Raw genomic sequence first — 16,628 nt, forward strand, 5'->3', positions numbered from 1 at the left:
GGTTGTCTGTTCACTCTGATGGTAGTTTCTTTTGCTGTGCAGAAGCTGTTTAGTTTAATTAGATCCCATTTGTAAATTTTGGCTTTTGTTGCCATTGTTTTTGGTGTTTTAGACATAAAGTCCTTGCCCATGCCTATGTCCTGAATGGTATTGCCTAGGTTTTCTTCTAGAGCTTTTATGGTTTTAGGTTTAATATTTAAGTCTCTGATCCATCTTGAATTAGACAGAGTCTCCCTCTGTTGCCTAGGCTGGAGTGCAGTGGTGGGATCTCAGCTCACTGCAACCTCCACCTCCCGGGATCAAGTGATTCTCCTGCCTCAGCCTCCTGAGTAGCTAGGATTACAGGTGTGCATCACCATGCCCAGCTAATTTTTGTATTTTAGTAGAGATGGGGTTTTGCCATGTTGGTCAGGTGGTCTTGAACTCCTAACTTCAAGTGATCCGCCCACCTCAGCCTCTCAATAGGAATGGGTTTTCAATGCCTGAGTCTTTTACCAACTCATTGAACCACTAACTATTGGAAGGGGACAGGGCACCATTACCTCTTTTGCTAAGGCAATGTGACTGGCAGTCTCACTGTAATCACATAGATGGGTAACCATAAAGAGAAAGATTCTTGAAAGGAGTAAGGATGCTGTTAACAGAAGAAAGAAAGAAGGAAAGCTGAACAACAACAACAACAAAAAATTGAGATTCACTACATATTCCATTCCAAAGGTCTGTGTCCTACTGATAATCACTACAGCCTAAATTAAATTCTATAACTGAGAGTACAGAGACTCCTTCCACAGGTACCTCTATTCCCTTTTTTACATCCCAATTATTCCCTTTTTTAAATCTACGAAAGTCTAGTATTTCTGCAAATACTATGATCTTTTTAACGGGTATAACTGACATACAACAAACCACACATGTTTAAAATGTAAAATTTAGCCAAGAAAAGATGGCACACATGCCTGTAGTCCCAGCTATTCAGGAGGCTGCGGCAGGAGGACTGCTTGAGCCCAGGAGTTTGAGGCTGCAGTGGGCTGTGATCATGCCAGTGAATAGCCACCATACTCCAGCCTGGACAACATAGCAGGAACCCATCATTTTTCAAAAAATGTAAAATTTTGTAATTTTAAAAATATGTATGTTGTGAAACCATCACTACAGTTAAAAAAATATACCCACTTTGCCCCAAAATGTTGCCCAACATCAAAGATAATTACTATATGGCCTTTTACAGAAAAAAAAAAATTCTTGCCCTTGATCTAGATCTCTCTTTTCACAACTTTGTTCTTTAAAGGTGGAGCAGTTCAACAGGGGTGCTCTGTGACTTCCATGGGGAGTAAAGGGAAGGGGCTAGCACCTACCACTACCACAACCCAAACCTCCACTTTCAGTACAGCAACTCTCTTTTCATCTATTGGGTTGCCTTTTAAAATTTCTTTGGAAGATAGCATCTTAGAATGTTTAAATCTACTATTCTATTTCAACTCTTTTGTTTTCAGATGTGAATATAAAGAATGAGGTGGGAAAGTGAATTACTTGCTCAGTGTTATGTAGCTCCTTCTAAACCAAATCTCATGACTCTCAGGTCTGAGAGTTCTTTCCAGCACCTGAAATTAAAACCAATCAGGGGAGTGCTCTCCCAAAGAACTCCCAACCTAAAAAATAAAACAAAAAATTAAAAGCTGAGTGAAGAGAGTGCCCAGTACACAGACGGTGGCTCGAGAAAACCTGACTCTGGCTAGAATTCCTAGGGGCACATTATTCACCCCTTGGCAATTCTACCCCCTTGATTTACAGAACTAGTATGAAGTTGTACCACTCAGGAAAAGAGTTAGTTGTTGGTCATTCAGCCACATGTGTAGGGTGACAAAAAGGGGTAATAGGAACCTGAAAGGGCTGAGACCCAGAAACAAATATCAGTGGAGAATAAAAACTAGAAAACTAAACATGGACACGATAAACAGATTATCTGGGAGACACAAGGAAGGGCCTGTGCCAGGAGAAATTTACCATCAAACAGGCCTGGATGGAAATGTGGATTCTCTACCCAGGCTGGGAAAACATGATGCAACTTCAAATTCAACTTTCATTTAGAAGGAAGACTGAGTGAAATATGGGAAAGACCACCAGGGTAGTTCATAGTCTCCCTTAAGCTCTGGCCCCAAAGCTGAATATTCTACCCAGCAAACAAGGTATCTGTGAAGGCCTGCCCGCCTTGAAGGGCAGGTTAGTGTGTATTTATTCTTCCTCAAGCAAGAACTCTCGGTTCTAATACTCTTCACTCCAAGTGATATAGCGAAGTATTTCTTTCACCTTCCCCTCATATTAGTTCACCTTACTTATTAGCACCCAAAACTTCGGTTGAGGAACTAATTTGTTTCTATATCTTATTCACTGACATGGCTTGTTTCTGTGTCCCCACTCAAATCTCATGTCGAATTGTAATCCCCAATGTTAGTCACCTGGTGGCAGGTGACTGGATTATGGAGGTGGATTCTTCCTGAATGGTTTAACATCACCCCTTCGGTGCTGTTCTTGTGACAGTGAGTGAGTGAGTTATCATGAGATGTAGCTGTTTAAAAATGTGTAGCACCTCGCACTCTCTTTTCCTCCTGCTCCGCCGTGTGAGACACACCTGCTTTCCCTTCACCTTCTGCCATGATTGTAAGTTTCCTGAGGCCTCCCCAGAAGCAGAAGCCTCTATGCTTTCTACATAGCCTGAAGAACCACAAGCGAATTCAACCTCCTTTCTTTATAAATTACCCAGTCTATCTTTTTTTTTGACAGGATCTCACTCTCTCACCCAGCCTGGAGTACAGTGGTATAATCTCAGTCCACCGCAACCTCCACTTCCTGGGCTCAGATGATCCTCCCGCTTCAGCCTCCCAAGTAGCTAGGACTACAGGTATGTGCCACCACCATGACAGGTTAATTTTTATATTTTTTGTAGAGATAGGGTTTCACCATGTTGTCCCCACTGGTCTCAAATTCCTGAACTCAAGCAATCCACCTGCCTCGACCTCCCAAAATGCTGGGATTACAGGTGCGAGCCACCACTCCTGGCCAGGTACATCTTTATGGAAGTGCAAAAAGCGACTAATATAGATGAAATATGTTAAACAACTGTGTTTTCTACTTAAAACTGGCAGTTGGAAAGCTTATAGACAAACTTATGCCCTATCAATAGCAAGTATGTAAAAACTTCTTGGCGGGGCACGGTGGCTCATGCCTGTAATCCCAGCACTTTGGGAGGTTGAGGTGGGTGGATCACACGGTCAGGAGACGGAGACCATCCTGGTTAACACAGTGAAACCACGTCTCTACTAAAAATACAAAAACTTAGCCAGCTTGGCAGTGGCATGTGCCTGTAGTCCCAGCTACTCGGAAGGCTGAGACAGGAGAATGGCCTGAACCCGGGAGGTGGAGCCTGCAGTGAGCCGAGATCATGACACTGCACTCCAGCCTGGGTGACAGAGCAAGACTCCGTCAAAAAAAAAAAAAAAAATTTATTAGTACATTTTCTTATAGTAGCCTCATTTCTAGCTCTATTTTATGTCCCTGCAGAAACAAAGACCCCCAGGCAGCCGCTGAGGCTACGGGGTTCGGGGTTCGGCTCTCGACCAGAAGGACCCTCGGCTGAGAGAGCAGCCCACGGGCCTGCAGGCCGACCCGTCCTCGAGATCACCGGGGCACGACTTCTGGAGCGACTCACCGGAACAGCGCCCGGGCGGGCCTGAGGCTGGGATGCCGCGCTGCCTCCCCCGGACTCCGCTTGCGCTTTCAACATCCTGCTCAGCCCTTCCCCACGACTCCTGGCATCCGGAGACAGTCCTGTGGACCCCGTGGAGAGGTCAGGCTGGAGCCTGAGAGCCCCGACACCCAAGCACTGCCACGGAGGGCTCCTGTTTGCCAGGCCTCAGGGCGTGGTTTCTGTGATAACCGTGGGAACCACTGTGACGCTAGCACCCGCTCGCGCCTCGCGCATGCGCATTGGCTGGGCCGCCCCGCGCTCCGCTGCCGGCAGTCAGGCTGCGTCCCCTTTAAACGATGGCCGCCGCTCAGCGCCAGCGTCTCTCCTGCTGCAGCCTTGCCAGCGGCTGGATCGGGGGCCGGTAGGGGGCCGCGTGGGAGAGGGGCCGCGGGCGGCTTCCCAGGTCCAAACCCAAGACCCCCAGGAGTCCTGTCTTCAGGACCTCCTTGAGCCGATTTCCACCGGGGGAGGGGGAGCTTCAGGGCACCTGCTGAGGTCATCTCACGACCCCCCATCAGATCCGATTCCGGACCCCTCCGGGTGAGAATGGATGTGCTGAGCACATCGACTGAGGCAGGCGGGGCCTGGCCGCAGCCCAGAACGATCCCCTGGGCCTCAAGGCGTGGTGTCAGCTGAAAGTTCACTGAGCCATGAGCCCTCTGCCTCCCTCCTTTGAAAGAGCAGTGGCCTGCAGTGATTCTGAAGGGCTTGGGGCTCCTTCAAGCTGATCCCGCTTTCCAGGACACGTGTAACCAGGTCCAGGGGCGATTCCCAGGTGGAGCCAATGCGTGGCAGTGGCGTACCCTAGAGCAGATGGTGTGGACGTGTGTCACTGAGGGCACACGGGGCGATGGCGGAAGAAACAATGGTGTCCAGGCATGTGCCCGGTGGAAGGGGGGCACAGGTGACCTTTCCATGAATGCCAGGGAAAGTCAAAGAACGCCTGGGATCTAGCAGCGGGCCGAAAGTTTCAGGGTGTCAGTCCCCCCAGGAGCAGAGGGGAGTCTCATTCTCAGAAATGAGACTGGATGTGCAGAAGATATGCGACAGCACCTGTCCCAGAAGACAAGGACTTGTCTTTCAAAGGAGGAGGGAGGCAGAGGGCTCAGATAGGTCCGTGAACTTTCAGTGGACAGCACACCTTGAGGCCCGTGGGATGATTGTGGGCTGCAGTGAGAGCCTGCCTGCCTCACTAGATGTGCTCACCCCATGCTTTCTCCCCCGGAGGGGTCCAGAGTCGGATGTGAAGCGGAATCCTGAGACCCCAGCCGGCGCCCTGAAGCTCATGTGGACAGTCCTGTGGACCCCGTGGAGAGGTCAGGCTGGAGCCTGGGAGCCCTGACACCCAAGCACTGCCACAGAGGGCTCCTGTTTGCCAGGCCTCACGGCGTGGTTTCTGTAACAACCACGGGAACCACTGTGAGGCCTGCACCCGCTCGCTCCTCGCGCATGCACATTGGCTGTGCCGCCCTGCGCTCCGCTGCGGGCAGTCAGGCTGCGTCCACTTTAAAGGATGGCGGCCGCTGGACTTGGCGTCAGGGGCTCTCCTGCAGCAGCTTTGGCAACGGCTGGTTCTGGGGTCCGGTAGGGGGCCACGTGGAGAGGGGGCCGTGGGCGGCGTCCCAGGACGAAACCCAAGACCCCCAGTAGTCCTATCTTCAGGACCTCCTTGAGCTGATTTCCACCGGGGGAAGGGGTTCTTCAGGGCACCTGCTGGGGTCATCTCATGACCCCCCATCAGATCCTATTCTGGACCCCTCCGGGTGAGAACGGATGGGCTGAGCACATGGACTGAGCCAGACAGGGCCTGGCTGCTGCCCAGAATGATCCCATGGGCCTCAATCTCTTCTCACTGCAAGCTCTGCCTCTCGGGTTCAAGCAATTCTTCTGCCTCGGCTTCCCTAGTAGCTGGGACTACAGGCGCCTACCACCACATCTGGCTAATTTTTGTGTTTTTAGCAGAGATAGGGTTTCACCAAGTTGGCCAGGCTGGTCTCGAACTCCTGACCTCAGGTGATCCACCTGCCTTGGCCTCGCAAAGTCCTGAGATTACAGGCATGAGCCACCCTGCCCAGCCCCTACTAATTTGTATTTTTTAAGATAAGCCATCCGTCATTTATTCTTTGTAGATTTGCTTTAATTTTCACCCCGCAAGATAAGTTTCGTCTCCCCAATTTAAAAAGTGAAAATAAAACCAGAATCATAAAGCCAGGCGCAGTGGCTCATGCCTGTAATCCCAGCACTTTGGGAGGCCGAGGCGGACGCATCACGAGGCGAGGAGATCGAGACCATTCTGGCTAACACGGTGAAACCCCGTCTCTACTAAAAATACAAAAAAAAAAATTAGCCAGGCATGGTGGCGGGCGCCTGTGGTCCCAGCTACTCGGGAGGCTGAGGTAGGAGAATGGCGTGAACCCAGGAGGTGGAGCTTGCAGTGAGCGGAGATCAGGCCACTGCACTCCAGCCTGGGTGAGAGCAAGACTCCATCTCAAAACAAACAAACAAACAAACAAATAAAAAAACCAAAAATCATAAAGAGGTCAAAGGATAGGCAGTTTAACCAGCTTATGAATGACAGAACTGAGGCTTGAAGCTAAGCAACGTATTTCAAGGGCTTTGCTATTGTATGAGAGAGGAGTGGAAAGAGAGGGATTGGCAGGAGAGAACGTGGCTGGACTTGACCACTCACTGTGTGCATAGGGAGAGGTGCCATCTGAGTCCTGGGAGAGTGACATCAATGACAGAAAGAGGGAGAGTAGAATGAGGAGTTGATATGAATGGACAGTGGCAAGTTCATTCAGTTTGGGAAAGTCAAGTCTCAGATACCAGCAGGACAACCGAGAGAAAAGGCATCCATTTCCATCAGTAAGAATTAGCCAGGGTGTGTTGTCAGGGGTGGGAAAAGAAATTTCAGAATCATGTGTGTTGTGTGGAGCATTGAACCTAGAAGGGTGAATATGACTGACAAAGAACAAAATGGAAAGAGTGAGAAGGAAGGGGAGAAGAGGAATGAAGGAGACATATGATGCATCCACAATTGGGGAAAGGAAGAAATAAGAGGAATGGATGAAGGTGACCCCCCCAGATAGTAATCAGAAAGGTCATATAATGAGGTGACATTTGCAAGCAATTTTCACGTTTTGCTACATAAAAGGAAAAGAACACCGAGAAAAAAGTCTTTGATTTCTTTTTGAAAAGTTCATGGTTATATATGACAGTATGTGGATAATTTTTTGTATCCTATTTAAAAAAAAATAATTTGCCAGGCACGGGGACTCACGCCTATAATCCCAGCACTTTGGGAGGCCAAGGTAGGCAGATTATGAAGTCAACAGACCAAGACCAGCCTGACCAACATGGTGAATCCCCATCTCTACTAAAAATACAAAAATTAGCAGGGTATGGTGGCGGGCACCTGTAGTCCCAGCTACTTGGGAGGCTGAGGCAGGAGAATGGCATGAACCTGGGAGGCGGAGGTTGCAGTGAGCCAAGATTGCGCCACTGCACTCCAGCCTGGCGACAGAGAGTGACTCCGTCTCAAAAAAAAAGAAAAAAAGAAAAAACTGGAGAGAGAGAGAGAGAGAGAGAGCATACCAGAGAGACAGAGAGACACAGAGAGAGAGAGAGACTGAAAGTTTAAAAAACTGGGAGAATATCTTATTGATATTAAGAAATAATGATTCACATTTTAAGGTGTGATAATGTTATTGTATCTTTGGGTTTTTAAGAGTACTTATCTTTTAGAGCTAGAGACCAAATTATTTGTATGAAATTATATGATTTGCTTCAAAATAATTCAGGAAAGGTAGGAGAAGTGGGTTGGAGTATAAAATAAACAAGATTGGACATGAGTGATAATTGTTGAAGTTTGTTGATGAGTAGATAGGGTTCATTAGACTTTTCTATCTACTTTTGTGTATGTTTCAATTTTTCCATAATAGTTTTAAAAGTTATTAATGATTAAAACACCAGTGAATGTAGGAAAAAGGTATATACAAACCTTTGTCCTGAACAAGCCCATACAGTGTAATATTCTGAAGTTTAAGGTAAATTAAACTCAACCGTATTCATTTTATTTTAGAATATGAGCCGCATTATTTAATAATGTAGTTAAATTATTCAGTGCCAAGACAGATTCTAAAAATAAATGTAGAACTCATCAATTTTAAGTAATTCAAAATTAAAACAATAATGAGATGCCATTTTGTACTTTTCCAAACAGGCAAATCTAAAAGATAATGATAAAACAATTCCAGCAAGACTGTAGGGTGAATAACTAAATAATTGCTAATGTAAGTTAATTCAATCCTTTCTGATAACTTTTAGCTGATTATAAAGTAACATAAATTGACTGTCGAAATATGATAGTATGTAGAAAAGTCAACAGTATTTTAAAAAATAATTAAGACTCACAGAAGGTAGATTATATTTCCTTCTAGGTTTAAAATGCATATATGACTCACACGGTGAAACCCCGTCTCTACTAAAAAATACAAAATACTAGCCAGGCGAGGTGGCGGGCACCTGTAGTCCCAGCTACTCAGGAGGCTGAGGCAGGAGAATGGCGTGAACCTGGGAGGCGGAGCTTGCAGTGAGCTGAGATCCAGCCACTGCACTCCAGCCTGGGTGACAGAGCGGGACTCCATCTCAAAAAAAAAAAAAAAAAAGCATATAAACATTTTGTTTTAAAATAATTGTCTTGAAAAAATTACGTGTACATAAATTACTGGCATACTTCTTTTCTTAACACATCACGAATATTTTTCATAACTGTTAATATTCAATAAATTTTTTAATTTTTAACAGCAGCATATCACTTCACCACCTAGTTGACATTCCACTGCTGGACACTTAACTAGTTACCAGATTTTGGCTATTCAAACTGTGATTTCAGTCCGGGCACAGTGGCTCACGCCTGTAATCCTAGCTGTTTGGCAGGCCAAGGTGGCAGATCACTTGAGGTCAGGTGTTCAAAACCAGCTTGGCCAACATGGTGAAACCCCATCTCTACTAAAAATACAAACAATTAGCCGGGTGTGGTAGTGCACACCTGTAATCCCAGCTACTCAGGAGGCTGAGGCAGGGGAATTGCTTGAATCCGGGAAGTGGAGCTTGCAGTGAGCTGAGATCCGGCCACTGCACTCCAGCCTGGGCGACAGAGTGAGACTCCGTCTCAAAAAAAAAAAAAAAAAAAACCTATATATATATATACACACGTGAATTAACATAATAATATTAGCAAAACTTTATATTGCACAAACATTTGCCAGGCACTATTCCAAGTGCTATATATATATATATATATATATATATATGATTTCAGTGACCTTTGTGGCTTCATTTATTAGTTCCTCTGATTATTTCCTCAGGCTAGAATAAAATTCCTGTATTAAATATATTAATATTGTCTAAAGTTTTTGACATATATTGTAAAATTTCTGCCCTGAACCTTTGTGTCAGTCTGTTTCCAGAAGCAGCCCTTCTCAAGCATTAATGTGTGAACTGAATCACCCTTGCTCTTGGTAGCATGCAGATTCTGATTCAGGTTTGCGGAGGGGCCCAAGACTCTGCATTTCCAACTAGCTCGCAGGCGATGCTGATGCTGTTTGTCTAAGGGCCATACTTTGAATAGCAATGTAGTAAAGAGCTTTTCAAAAATGTTGTAATTTGGGGTGGGGCGCTGTGGCTCAGGCCTGTAATCCCAGCACTTTGGGAGGCTGAGGTGAGTGGATCATCTAAGGTCAGGAGTTCCAGATCAGCCTGGCCAACATGGTGAAACCCCGTCTCTACTTAAAATACAAAAATTAGCCCGGTGTGGTGGTGCGCGCCTGTAATCCCAGCTACTTGGGAGGCTGACGTGGGAGAATTGCTTGAACCTGGGAGGTGGAGGTTGGAGTGAGCTGAGATTGTGCCACTGCACTCCAGCCTGAACAGAGCAAGACTCTGCCTCAAAAAAAAAAATTAGTTTTGTTTAATTTTTGCTCCTACTTAACTAACACAAAGTCTTCTTATTCCTTTGCCAATTTAATAAATACAAATTATATATATATATATTCTTTTGATTTGCATTTCTTGGATTACTAATGATGATATACATACATTATTGTCCATATTTTAAATTTTATTTTTGTTTCTGAAAAGCTGGATTGTATATTCCTTGCCCATTTTTATACTGGGTATCAATCTTCTTTTTAATCAATTAGCACACTTGATACATTGAGCTTTTTAACACTTTATTATTTGTGTTGTGATTAGTTTTTCCCAAGGTAGCTATTTGTATTTGAGCTTTGTAGTTTCTTGACTTACAGAAGTTTTAAATTTTGTTTTCAATATTTTTCTCAAGCAATCTTTTCCTATAGATATCAGAATTTCCTACAATATCAGAATATTTGCTGATAGTCTTCTGTTTTATGAAATTATTGAAATTTAGGTATTTAATATGTTTCCTGTTTTAATTACAAAAGTAATAATTTACGTGAAATATTTGGAACATACAGATAAGGAGAACCATTGTTAACATTTTAGCATATTTTATCTGGATGATTTCATATGCAAACATAGCTTTAAATATATATGTGTGTATATATATCCATACATTGTTTATATAATTTTTAGAAAAATACAATCAATTCAAACTTTGTTCACTTATTACTATACCACAAGCAATTAATCATCCAATGTCAGCAAATATTTATAGCATCAGCTTTACTGGATCTGTAGTGTCCCATCATTTGCATACACCATCATTTACCTAACCAGTTCTCATATTTGTAGATATTAAGACTTTCCAGTTTAAGAACATTATAAAAAATACAGGAATAAGATAATTACATGTGAATTAACATAATAATACTAGTAAAATTTTATATTGCACAACTATTTGCCAGGCACTATTCCAAGTGCTTTATGCATTTTAAGCCATTTTAACCCTCACAAAAATGCATAAAGTGTTATTCCCTCCATTTCCCAGAAGGGAAACTGAGGCACAGAGTGATTGATCACTGAGTTAGTAACAGGCAGGGCCAGGATTTGAACCGATGGCCTTATCACCGCCTACTCTCTCAGTAGATGACTATTATCCAGCTGGTCTTTAAAATTAGGATGTAAATGTTCATAAGGAGCCGTGGTTCTCAAAGTCACGTCTGGGCACCAGCTGGGGACTTGTTAGAAATACATATCAACTGAGCCAGAAACCCCACAGTGGGGGCCTGCAGTCTGCTGTAACACACTCTCCAGTGGTTCTGGTGCATGCTCAGGTTTGAGGAAGAGAACGTGGTAGGAAGAGCCCTCACCAAGGAAGCCAGAAAAGCTGCCGACTTCGCTGTACTTCAAGACTATTGTTGGAGGGTTTGTGTCTAAACCCAGGTGGATATGTTTTCTCATCTAGAAAACGGGGGCACGGATCGCCATGAGGGATGACGGGCAGTAGATTAGACGACTTCTACCATTCATTCAAGCTCTACATTTCTATGACTCTAAGGCCATGAAAACATCATATATGATAAAGTTAAAAGTAATTGTTAAAATTGTGCAAAACTGGTTTATATCTGGGGTAGGAGAGGAAATTGGAAAGAAGTATAAAAAAGAGTGGGTATTGTAGAATTCCATTTGTGATGTTTTGAAGCTAATTTTATAAAGAATACACTTTTAAAAATATTGTCGTTAAACAACACACTAACCACATTCTGATTTCTTTAGGTCTCCGAATTAAGACAACAGCTTCGAATTCGGGGCCTGCCTGTGTCAGGCACCAAAACGGCCCTCATGGACCGGCTTCGACCCTTCCAGGACGCTCTGGCAACCCAGGACCGAACTTTGGGGATATAACGACTGTCACTTTTCCTGTCACACCCAACACGCTGCCCAATTACCAGACTTCTTCCACCAGTGCCCCCTCCAATGGTTTCTACCACTTTGGCAGCACCAGCTCCAGCCCCCCGATCTCCCCAGCCTCCTCTGACCTGTCGGTCGCCGGGTCCCTGCCAGACACCTTCAATGATGCCTCCCCCTCCTTCGGCCTGCACCCGTCCCCAGTCCACGTGTGCACGGAGGAAAGTCTCATGAGCAGCCTGAATGGGGGCACTGTTCCTTCTGAGCTGGATGGGCTGAACTCCGAGAAGGACAAGATGCTGGTGGAGAAGCAGAAGGTGATCAATGAACTCACCTGGAAACTCTAGCAAGAGCAGAGGCAGGTGGAGGAGCTGAGGATGCAGCTTCAGAAGCAGAAGAGGAATAACTGTTCAGAGAGGAAGCCGCTGCCTTTCCTGGCTGCCTCCATCAAGCAGGAAGAGGCTGTCTCCAGCTGCCCTTTTGCATCCCAAGTACGTGTGAAAAGACAAAGCAGCAGCTCAGAGTGTTATCCGCCAGCTTGTGAAGCGGCTCAACTCCAGCCCTTGGAAATGCTTATTGTGTGGAGTCCTCAGATCAAACCAATGTACTTTCTTCCACATTTCTCAGCCCCCAGTGTTCTCCTCAGCATTCACCGCTTGGGGTTGTGAAAAGCCCACAGCACACCCGTTTGCCCCCATCACCCAACAACCCTCACTTTCTGCCCTCATCCTCCGGGGCCCAGGGAGAAGGGCACAGGGTCTTCTCGCCCATCAGCAGCCAGGTGTGCACTGCACAGGTAAGAGCACCTTGCACCATGCCTGGTGCACACCTCTTTCTGGAAGTGGGTTACAAATTTTCAACTGCTAAAGAGCTAATGTTAGAACTTTCAATGTGAAGGGTTTACCAAAAGCATAGCAGCATCTCCCAGACACTACAATCCTTGAATCTCCGTGGTAGACAAAAGTCACTCATCCTCTAAGGCAGGGGTTGGCAAACTTGCTCTGTAAAGGGCCAGATGGTAAATATTTTTTGCTTTGCAGGTCACACTGTCTGTGTCATCCCAACCTAATTTTGCCTTTGTATCACAAAAGCAGCCACAGACATCATGTAAGCAAATGCACATGGCTACGTCCCAATAAAACTTTATTTAAAAAAAAAGTCAGTGAGCGAGACTTGGCTTGTGGGCTGCAGTTTGCTGACCACTGCTCTCAGGATTCCCAGGATTCCTTCGTATCCAACCTTATCATAGGCCAAACCAATGCCTCAAAGGCTTAAAGGGGAAATCATCAGATCTTACTCTTCATGTAATGGTCTGCATAGTGCAAACATTTACTGAGCACCTACTATGTGCCAGGCCCTGTTCTCATCTCTGGGAATTAGTGCTGAGCTAGTCAAACAAAAATTTCTATTCTCATGGGAACAGAGACAGTTTAAAAGCAAATGAAACAATTTCAAAGTAAATTATGTACTATATTAGAAGAAGATACCTCTTATGGAGAAAAAGCAAAAGGGGGTGTGTGTGTGTAATTTGGAAGTTTGCTACTTTTTTCTTGAGATGGAGTCTCGCTCTATCACCCAAGCTAGAGTGCAGTGGCATAATCTTGGCTCACTGCAACCTCTGCCTCCCGGGTTCAAGCGATTCTTATGCCTCAGCCTCCCAAGTAGCTGGGACTACAGGTGCATGCCACCACGCCTGGCTAATTTTTGTATTTTTAGTAGAGACAGAGTTTCACCATATTGGCCAGGCTTGTCTCGAACTCCTGACCTCGTGATCTGCCCACCTTGGCCTCCCAAAGTGCTGGGATTACAGGCATGAGCCACCACACCCAGCTGGAAATTTGCAACTTTAATTAGAGGGGTCAGGGACATTTAGCAAAACCTTGAAAGCAGTAAAAAAAAAAAAAAAAAAAAAAAAAAATTGTGGATATTTGGGGTGAAGGCATTGAAGGCAAAGGAGAAATAGCACATACAGAGGCCCTGAGGTTAGAGCTTGTAGTGACTGTTCAAGGATCAGAAAGAGGGCCAGTGGCTGGACTAGAATGGGAGTGGTCATAGGAGATGGCTTAGGAGACTCACTAATTCAAGTATGCTGCTGCTGGCCATGTAATTTGTCACTTCTTCCTTTACAGAACTCAGGAGCTCAGGATGGCCATCCTCCAAGCTTCTCTCCCCGTTCTTCCAGCCTCCACCCACCCCTCTCTGGAGCCCAAGCAGACAGCAGTCACGGGGCTGGGGGCAACCCTTGTCCCAAAAGCCCATGTGTACAGCAAAAGGTAGGCACCTGAAAAAAGGCTTCAACATGGGATTCACTTTGCCTCTTCTCTCTTCTGTAACCCGGGAGGCAGAGGTTGCAGTGAGCCAAGATCGCACCAGTGCACTCCAGCCCGGGCGACAGAGCGAGACTCTGTCTCAAAAAATAAATAAATAAAATAAATAAATAAAGAACAATATAGGTTAATAATGACTGATCCATGCTTACAACATTAAATGCTGGTGGGAGGGAGGGACAGATTGATTATAAAGGGCTGGAAAGGTCCTCCAAAGTGAGCAATAATGAAGTTCCCTTTAAAGGCAGAAGTCAATTTCATTTTAGAGAGAAACAAATCCACTCCAAGTGCATGTAAAAGGATGTACAAATATGAATTAAAAGTTTTCCCAGGGGGTCATTTCCTGGGGTCATCCCAGAAATCAAGATGACTAAAATGGCCATAATCTGCAAAACAACGTGAACAATTAACTAATTTCTGTGAAGTTAAAGATTGGGATCAGGGGGTGTGGGAAACAATGTTGGAGGAAGAGAGAGGGACACAGATCCCTGGACAGGATTGGAGAGATGCGCAAAGCAGGGGTCACAGTGCAGTATCTTTATGGAAAAGGAAGAGACGTCACCCTTCAGCTGGTGGAAGAAGTCAGGGGTATGAAGGATTCAGGGTAAGGAGAGTCTCAAGGGGCAAAGAAGAGGTGGCAGAAGGAGACAAGCAACATAAGCATGACATAAAAGTGCCACATACCACAAGTCAGGGAAGGGGCAGAGACCCTGACATGGGCCAGGCACTCCACAGGAGAACACACTCAAATAAACAAAGCTGGTTCATAAAGAGACCTTAGCAATGCCTCCAGCTCTCTGCAAAATAACCCGTTTGGAATAAATGACCTGGGGGATAGATTACTCTGGAAATTCCTGGGTTGATTTTTTTTTTTTTTTTTTTTTGAGACATGGTCTCACTCTGTCACCCAGACTGGAGTGCAGTGGTGCGATCTCGGCTCACTGCAACATCCACCTCCCAGGTTCAAATGATTCTGCCACCTCAGCAGCCCGAGTAACTGGGATTACAGGCGCGCCACCACGCCTGGCTGATTTTTTTTTTATTTTTAGTGAGATGGGGTTTCACCATGTTGGCCAGGCTGGTCTCGAACTCCTGACCTCAGATGATCTGCTCACCTCTGTCTCCCAAAGTGCTAGGATTACAGCCATGAGCCACCGCACCCGGCCTGATCTTTTTCGTATTGAACTGGACTCTTACTTATTTTCCCCTAAAAGAAGAGGGTGCGCCTTAAGGGAGAAAATAGATCTGCAAGGTTCCCATTCTAAGATGCCACCACCAATAAACCCACAGTATCATTCACTATTGTTAATATATGGGAGTTATTTTCTAAGCCCTGGAGCTTTTCTTTTCCTCTTAGATCAATTTTTTCAAAATTTAGCCTGTTGTTTCTAGAACAGAAACAGTATCATGTCAGACCCATGAATTCAATGCCTTTCTCCGTATTTTACCCATGCAGATGGCTGGTTTACTCTCTTCTGATAAGGTGGGGCCAAAGTTTTCAATTCCATCCCCAACTTTCTCTAAGTCAAGTTCAGCAATTTCAGAGGTAACACAGCCTCCATCCTATGAAGATGCCATAAAGCAGGTAACCATGTGATTTGTTCTTTATGGAAGAATAAATAGACTGACTCAATGAACAGACACTGTTTTATATGATTAAACTTCACACAGTTTGTAAATTCTGATACTGAGTGTGTCATGTGCCACGCCATCAAAATAAGCAAATTATGTAGACAATAATTGGAAAACAATGTTGCATGTGTAGCTGTGTGAGGCAGGGAGAGAAGAGAGAGGGTCACCTGTCTGGCTTTGGTAGCAGCTCTGCCATCTGCCAGCTGCCACTGTCGCTCAGGTGAACACTTCACCTCTCTTATACAAAGCAGAAATATTTACTTGGTAAGGATTCTAGATAACCTAGCACTTACCACTTTGTTCAGGTACATAATAGCTCCTCAAATAGATGACAGTGATTGTCAGGGTAATACTTCCTAAGGTGCTCCCTGGCTTTAAAATTCAATGACCCTGCCAAAACATTGATGGGTGTTGAAGCTGGATAATAAACGCAAGGAGGTTCACTGTATCCTCTGCTTTCATTTGTATTTGGAAAATCTCAAAATTAAAAACTAGGAAAAAGAAAAAACAAGGCTGGGTCTGGTGGCTCACACCTGTAATCCCAGCAGTTTGGGAGGCCAAGGTGGGTGGATCACATGAGGTCAGGAGTTTGAAACCAGCCTGACCAACATGGTGAGACCCCGTCTCTACTAAAGATACAAAAATTAGGTGGGTGTGGTGGTGCATGCCTGTAATCCCAGCTACTCAGGAGGCTGAGGCAGGAGAATTGCTTGAACCTGGGAGGCGGAGGTTGCAGTGAGCTGAGTTCGCAACACTGTACTCCATCCCAGGTGACAAGAGCAAAACCCTGTCTCAAAAAAGAAAAGAAAAACAGAAAACAATCAATGATCCCCTATTTCAAATAGTCTGAGCTTGGATAAGGTATTTGATAGCCCTTCGTATGTGCTTAACCCAGAGAGGAACATTTACATCAGTTGCTGTATACGGATATCCCACAGACCAAAGTCAGCCTGCAGTTAAGTTTTGTTTGGCTTAAAGAATATTTTAAATAACAGGAGATGGTATGCAAAGTGGGCTTTCTCGTTTCCAAAAAGTTAGAGGATCTGGCAGCCCAGGAGCCACATTGCTGCGAGACAATTGCCTAAAGCAAGGCT

General features: G+C 45.1%; 1 pseudogene; it reads left to right on the forward strand.

The window, feature by feature from the left end:
• Nucleotides 1-5,179: 5,179 nt before the first annotated feature.
• Nucleotides 5,180-16,117, forward strand: LOC117086849 (annotated as a pseudogene).
• Nucleotides 16,118-16,628: the final 511 nt, after the last annotated feature.

This window comes from Trachypithecus francoisi, unplaced genomic scaffold (genome assembly GCF_009764315.1).
Source record: "Trachypithecus francoisi isolate TF-2019V2 unplaced genomic scaffold, Tfra_2.0 Contig00598, whole genome shotgun sequence".
In the NCBI taxonomy this organism is placed as follows: Eukaryota; Metazoa; Chordata; class Mammalia; order Primates; family Cercopithecidae; genus Trachypithecus; species Trachypithecus francoisi.